Source organism: Equus caballus, chromosome 20 (genome assembly GCF_041296265.1).
Source record: "Equus caballus isolate H_3958 breed thoroughbred chromosome 20, TB-T2T, whole genome shotgun sequence".
Lineage (NCBI taxonomy): Eukaryota > Metazoa > Chordata > Mammalia > Perissodactyla > Equidae > Equus > Equus caballus.
Genome location: NC_091703.1, coordinates 53,651,612 through 53,659,359, shown reverse-complemented (window position 1 = coordinate 53,659,359; position 7,748 = coordinate 53,651,612).

Below are 7,748 nucleotides of genomic sequence, written 5' to 3'. Positions count from 1 at the left end.
ACAGTCAGGGAAGGTGCCTCTCACGTCTGAGATTTTGGAGTTATTCCCCTTGTCTGAAATGGCCTCAGGATAAAGCTCCTGCAGCCCCAGGCCAGCCAGAGGCGGAATGGAATCTGCAGAGGGGATCTGGTCCCCTGCCCACTCCCTCTCCTTGCAACCACTAAGATTCACTCCCACAGCTTTCGCAGGCTCTGGCCTTCATTCCCAAGAGCAGCTCGGCTGGAAAGGGACTGCACCCTCTTCTCTCATCCTTTCCTTGCCAGACCACAAGTAGCCCTGATTTCTTCATGCCGACCAGTCTTCCTGGGGTCTCCCTTTTCCTGGTAACAATGACCTAATCCCCAAATGCAATTTTAAGGGATTCCCGAAGCAAACCAGCAGGACTGCCGTCCTGAGCCCAAGTCCATATATGGTACAATCCCTGAACAGCGACAGGGGTAGTGCTGAGTGTAATGCAACACAGCTGATTCACCAGCTGTCCTTCTCCCTCCCTAAGCTGGGCCAGCCCACTCTAGTTTCCAGTGACATTAGCACTGCGCCCATAACAAAAGGTTAAGACAGCCCAAGTGCACAACTTTGTGCCTTGGGGAGGCAGCAATTTCGTTTTCTTTCTTTCTAGGCTCCCCAGTTCCTGGGAGGCTATCCTTTCTAGAATGTAATAGAATAATAATAGAACTGGGGCTTTTGCTTCAGTACTGCTCTTGTTGTGGGCATGGTCGGGGGAGGCAGGGGAGAAGACAGTTATAACTCAGAGGCTTGCTCAAGGCCAGTCGCCAAGGACCGTTGAACTGGAAGCAGATAGGGCCCCACCCTAACACTGGGCAGAGTTCAGTATTCACAGTCCTTAGCTGGAGGCTCGGCTAGTCTTTGGTCTCCACCCTCAACTAGTTTTTATTTATTTGGCCTTCTGTTAAATATGAGCAATGGAACTAAGAAATTCTCAGACACAGGAAAGAACATTGAAGTCTGGGTGACCAGCTCTATTCAAAGCTCATTAGTGGTAATATTGTTCTTTCTATTAGCATCCTCCCCACCATCCCAGTGGCTATTAAAAGCAAAGCACTATACTAGACTCTAGCAGTGGTGTGCTGGAGCCAGCTCAAACTCTCAGGAAATTTGCTAGCCGACTGTTAAGCACAACAATTATTGCAGATTGTTACATAAAATTTAAATGGAATGAATTAGATTTAAACAAAGGTAATAACTAGTCAGAACATTCGCTTCCAAATTATTTTACTACATTTTACTGTCGTCTGTGCTCTCAAGGTTATTCACATCTGTTGTATCTATATGATGGAAATATCTAATGGTGTTCTTCTGCACATCTCCTCCCAACTCCTTGCTCAGTAATGTCACGCTGGGAGCCTGAAATCAGCCATGATGGGAGTATTTACCCCTTGGAAAACACTGCAAATCAGAGCTTCTCCCTCCCTGGCTCAGAGCCAGTTGTTACCTTGACCAGCACTCCACTGATTCTGCAGGGGTCAATAAAGAATGATTCAGGGACCTGCCCAGTGGCACAGTGGTTAAGTTTGCACGTTCCGCTTCTCAACAGCCCGGGGTTCGCGGGTTCAGATCCCGGGTGCAGACATGGCACCGCTTGGCAAAAAGCCATGCTGTGGTAGGTGTCCCACATATAAAGTAGAGGAAGATGGGCATGGATGTTAGCTCAGGGCCAGTCTTCCTCAGCAAAAAGAGGAGGATTGGCATTAGTTAGCTCAGGGCTAATCTTCCACAAAAAAAAAAGAAAAGAAAAAGAATGATTCACTCCCTGCCCTCAAGGTACTTATAATGCAGTGACGCAGACAATTCCTTCAAGACTTGAGTTGGGCAGTGTCTCCTCTAAAACGCCAAACCGGGGAGTGACAGGATGTGGGCTTTGAAGGCAGAGAGACCTACATTAGCACCCCAGTTCTGCCACTTACTGGCCATGTTACCTTAAATAAGTTACCTAATGTTTTCTGAATCATTTGCCAGATGGGATTAATAACAAGATTGTCATAAGGATTTAATGGTAAAGATATAAGAGCATAGAAAGGGCATTTCTGATTGAAGGACCAGCACAGAAGCATAAAAGAGGAAGGACTAGTCAGAGGCTGACCAGCAGTCTAGGATATCTGTCTATCTAGTTTAGTATGTCTAGGATATCTGGATATTAACCAGATATTAACCAGTCTAGTATATCTAGGATATCTGGATATTAAGATACACCAGAAACACCAAGATGGGCAGCGTGCGGGTATGATGGGACCCTGGAAATGCAGGATTGACAGGGAGGAAAAAGCTGAGGCCAGATGGGACAGGACTGGAGAGACTGAGCTGCCATGAGGGCAGCCAGCAGTCCAAGTCAAGTTTGAAGGGCACCGCAAGTTCAGGCATAATTCAGCCAATCATCTCAACCAGGAGGTAAAATCTGGCAGGCAGCATTATGGACTATGAGGGATCTGTTCATCTGATACTAAACTCCAGCCATAACCGGAGAGATAGAGGGCTTGCCTAGCCCCTAAATAGGGGCCAGCAGGATCTAAGCAGGAGGTCTAGGTTAAATAGGCAAGGTTGATTCAGTGCTCAACATTGTCATCAAAAGGCCAAGCTCCCCCTCTCTTCACTCCGATATTCTCACCACTATTCTCAGGGTCAGCTCTTACTCTTGGTGTTGATGTCTAGTGGTAGTAAGACAGTTGCCACAGCTCACAGCACCTCAGTCAAAGTAGGTAGGAGCAGGGCAAGCCTCCTCAATATCTGTCTTTTTATCAGGGAGCAAAATCTTTCCCCTAGATCCCAGCAGATTTCCCCTTACATTCCATCGGCCAGAGTGGGTCAGATGCTGGAGCAGGCAGAGCAATGGCCTCCAAAGATGCTTACAGTCTCGTCCCCTTGAACCTGTGGACGTGCTACCTTACACAACAAGAGAGACTTTGCAGATGTGATGAAGGGCAGAACCTTGAGATGGGGAGGCTATCCTGGATTATCTGGGGTGCCCAGTCTAATCACATAAACCCAGCTGGGTGACAGAGATGGCAGCATGAGTAAAATTTGTTGCTGGTTCTGAGATGAAAGGGCTATGGGTAAAACCTGGAGAGAGACTGCTAGGTGCTAACAGAGGCCCCCAGCTGACAGCCATCAGGAGAGAAAGACCTCAGTTCTACAGCTGCAAGGAACTAATTCTGCCAACACCTCAAAGGGAAGGAAACCAATTCCCCGCTAGGGTCTCCAGAAAGGGAGTCAGCTCTGCAAACTTGATTTTAGCCCAGTAGACCCATACCTGACTTCTGACCTACACAACTGGAACATAATAAATGTGATGTCTTAAGCTAAAGTTCTAGTAATTTGTTACAGCAGCAATAGTAAACTAATACACATTCCCACCCCTAAAGCCAATAAAGGTAGAAGAGACAGGGATAACCCTGCCTGGCTTAGTCCAATCAGGGATTGTCCCTGGGGATTGGGTGACAGCCCAAGTTCTCTGAGTGTGCTGGCAAGTGTCCATAAAGCAAGGAAGGAGGGAAAATGCTGAAGGGTTTGGAGCCAACAGGTAAGGAGTAGTACACACCAGTGGGCATCAGGTCAGTTCCAGGACAGACGTGCCAGTTGTTTTCAGCTGTCTTCTGTTCTGATTGGTCTCATTGTTAAACATTTTCAATATCGCCCATGGTTACAACCAGGAGGTCATATAGGCCCCCAGAGATCACCCCCATTACACCAGGATGCAGGCCTGGTTGGGAGGAAAAGACTCAGAGAATAAGCACACAGGTCGCCAGCCTCTGGCTGAGCCTCCAGAGCCGGAATCTGAAAAGTGCTACTTATTCTACATCATCCCATCTGAGATGCCCTCAGTTGTAAGATATGCTATTATTTCACAAACTGCTGTGAAAGAAAATGTGCGGCCAAATGAACAATGATGTGCCATCAATTGGGAGATCAACGTTAAATGAATAAGATGTTAAAATGAGAAAAAGGATGCCACTTAGAATCCACCCAAGATGCTACTAAAAATCTTTCACAAAAGGTAAAGGGTTAGCTCTTAAGATGCTGCCAACTCTGTCAAAATGGGCAGGCGCGGTACTCATGAGTTTCTAGGGAAGAGAGAGGCCAAGGTGGGAAGGCAAGAGTGTGTCATGGAGCTCCCTGAGGCCAAGCTAAAGGATGTGGACTTCCTCCTGCAGGCAATGGGCAGTCACCGAGGGGTACCTGGCAGGGGAGAAGGACATCTCTGATCATAGGACTCCTGGTATCTGAAATAGTATTTACAACTCCATCTCATATCAAAGTGTAAAGTATTACTCCTCTCTTACCCAAGAGAGTTGGAAGGGAGCAACTGCTTGAGCTGAGCTTGACTAGCACTGGTCAATGTGGTCACCTGTGTTACCAATGAGGACACACTCAAAGGACAGCTCTCTTTTAATAAGGAACTAGAGTTTACCCATCCTGATATGCGGAGTCTGTGTGTCCCCCAAGTCATTAGGTGACAGACAAATGTTCTTTGCACCCACCCTGGGACTCTGCCCTGGGGCCCAGAGGGGCAGCAGGGACTGTACCAAAGGCCTGGTCTGGACAAAGGGAAACGGTGCACTGATGGAGCCTTCAGGGGTCACTGAAGATCAGTTTTGCCATGGTCTTCCTCCCTTTACGTAGGGTGGGCCTGAGTCCAGAAAATCTGGAGATCTTTCTGAGTACCTTTATTATTAGGGGAAAAAATCATAGCATCACCATGTGGAAGTGCCCCAAGAAATCACCTCATTGCTATGATTTTTTCTGATTTGGAAACGAAGACTTGAAAAATCAGTGAGGCTGGCCTGAGGTAACCCACCACAGGAGGGGCAGAGCTGGGCTGGAATCCAAGTCTCCTGCCACCCCAGGGCATGTCGGGAAAGGCAGTGAGGCGATGCTGGAGGCACACCCTGGGTCTGCCACTTCTAGCCTGAGGTCTTGGGCAAGTTACTTAATATCTCTGGGCTTCCATTTGCTGGCCTGTAAAATGGGGCTAGTTATAGTACCCCCTGCAGAGGGTTGTCGAGAGGATTAAATAAATAACTCATGAGAGGGGCTTAAACAATGGCCTGCCAGCTAGTAATTGCCCCATAAAGAGTGATTGCTGTGGTTGCTATTCCTCCGTGCAACCTGAGGCTGCCTCCATCACCTTATTCCTGCTATCAAGCTGGAGGGCTGAACTTTGAGACCTAGGGACTGAGGCATCTGTGGAATTTGCTCCCCTTGCTAATCTGGCAATGTCAACAAATCATTTCTGTTCAACCCGAGAAGAGCCTCAGGAGATGGTAGGTCACGGCATGGAACAGTTTCGTGGGAGGGCACAGAAGGCTGGATGGAGGGAGAGTCGGCTGCCCAGCTGGGGAGAGGAGGTGGCTTTCTGAGGCTGGGGAAGCCAGCTGAGTGTGGAGGGCAAGGAGAAGGGGCGCAGGAGCCATGAGGCGCCGGGGTGGAGGCACTTGGCGTGGGAAGGGAGTGCAGAAGGCCAGGACAGGGGATGTGATGTGGGCCTTTGAGGCTAGAAAGGAAGAGGCTCAGAGCCCATGAAAAGCACCATTTTCTGTGGCGCTCAGGAAAGGCCTCTCACAGGGGATTTCCTACACAGGGCTCCAGGCCTTGGCTGCCTTCCCAGGGAAAGGTGGTGTTTGTCGTGGGGAACTTGCACACTGCCCAGCTTTAGTTCAGTGACAAACAGTGCCCACTCCCGTCTCTGGCACTGCCGGTCTGCCTGAGCCTTGTTCAGCTGGGAACAAAATGCTCTTTGCTTGAACCACACACTTCAGATGTCTTAATGCAAGTCAGGGACACTGAGGTCAGGGCAGTAGTGGAATAGAGGGGAACGAAAGCTGTGTATAAGCCTAGTGTGAGGAGAGGTGGGAGCCCTGGAGGGCATGCTCTGAAGACTCAGAATGCTCTGAATGCTCGGAAAGAGGGGGCTATTTCAAAGGAATGGGCCCTTGGTACAGAGCTTTAGCGTGGCTCTAAGACTGCTGGCCAGCCCCAGACCACTGGTCGTGCTGACATGGCTAGTCAATGGACCACAATGCAGTTGAAGGCAAAACCCCCTTGGAGAGAAGAATTTCAAAGTTTTTTTTAAAAAGCACAATCAACTCCCTTTTCCTCTTTTTTCCCAACCCCAATCAAACAGTACAGTATACGCTATTGAAAAATCACATCTCACAAGCAGTGTGCACTTTCTGACAGCATCTGCCAAGATTTCCGATGAGGCTGATAGAAACGTGTTCCATTTTCATGTTGTATAATGAGTAGATGGAGTCCTTCCACGTCTGTTCAGGCAAGATAATGATGAGATTATTACTAGAAGCATTGTGCTGCAAATATAATCTATTTTTTCTCTCTCCTACCCTCTGCCTATATCCAGCCTCACTTCTTTTTCCTCTCTTCTCTCTTTACTGTCCTGTGCCACTTTCTTCTCATGTTTACTTTCTTGCTCTCTTTTCCTCTTCCCTCTTCATTTCTTTCCCCACCTCAGTGTCCTGCCCATCTTGTAGAAACTGTGGGACAAAGCGAGGAATTCCCACCGTCTTGGGAGGAGGGGCTACTGAGAAGGCACGGTGGCCAGCGGCTAGCTGCCTGAGATCAGGAGAGAAGAGAAGGTTTGAGTCTCTCCTTGCAGCCCTAGCGTTTCCTGTGTAAAGGGCCCTCTCCCACTTGTCAGCAAGAGTCCTTCAGCCCAGTCAGAGAAACCTCTGGACCTGCCCTATGCCCAGCATCCTCAGCAAAGCATCAGGAGAGACAGCAATGTGACCGGCTAATCCTGCCAAAGAGACGACAGATGGAAAGAGTTTAATGTATTTAACATCCAGGAATATTTTGCATCATGACTGGATGCTTTCTTGGATACATAATTGAGTTATAAAGAAATGGAATGTTTACGTTGGAATAGCACAAAAAAAATCAGAATTTGTGGATGAATTTCAGGGTCAGGGGGAGCCTTCCTTTTGTTTCTCAAATCATTTATTCATTCATTCGTTTTTATCAAGAAAAATTCATTTAGCACCTACTATGTGGCAGGGAATGACCTCAATGTTAAGGCACATAGAAGGAAAGCTATGATTCTTGCCTTTCAGGGCCTCAACGTCTACCCCAAGGCAAAGTTCTACCCAACCTACATATAACTTTGGTCTTGAACATATCTCCTGTGTGGAGCAGAATTTCCTTGGGGCCCCTTCACTATGGAAATTACCTTGGGCACCAATATAAAAATGGAATGGTATGGATTCCTGCATGTTGATCCAATAATCCATCCACCCATCCACTCTTCCACACATCCAACCATCCACTTGTCTAAATATCCATTCACCCATCCAACCATCCACCCACTCATTCATCTAGCCATCCAACCGCTTATCTATCTACTTACCCATCCAACCACCCACCCATCTGCTCTTCCACCCATCCATCCACTTATCCATCCATCCGTCCATCCATTCATCCATTCATCCGTCCATCTGTTCATTCACTCATCCATCATCCTTCCAAGCATGGAGTAGGAGGTCAGTTATCAGTTCAGAATGGAGCAGGGCACACCTAACCAATTATTGTGGTAGAGATCTCTGCAAAGACAGAACCCCAGCACTTGCATGTAGTGTCCACACCTGGCAATTCACAAGTGAATGGTTTCTGAACACTGGGCTGTGATCTGAGAAACAGAGAAGGGGTGAGTTTCAAGGACTGGTAACAAAGGTTCACAGGGAGGTGCTTAAATTTAACCAAGGTAGTGTCCATATTTCTCCCTA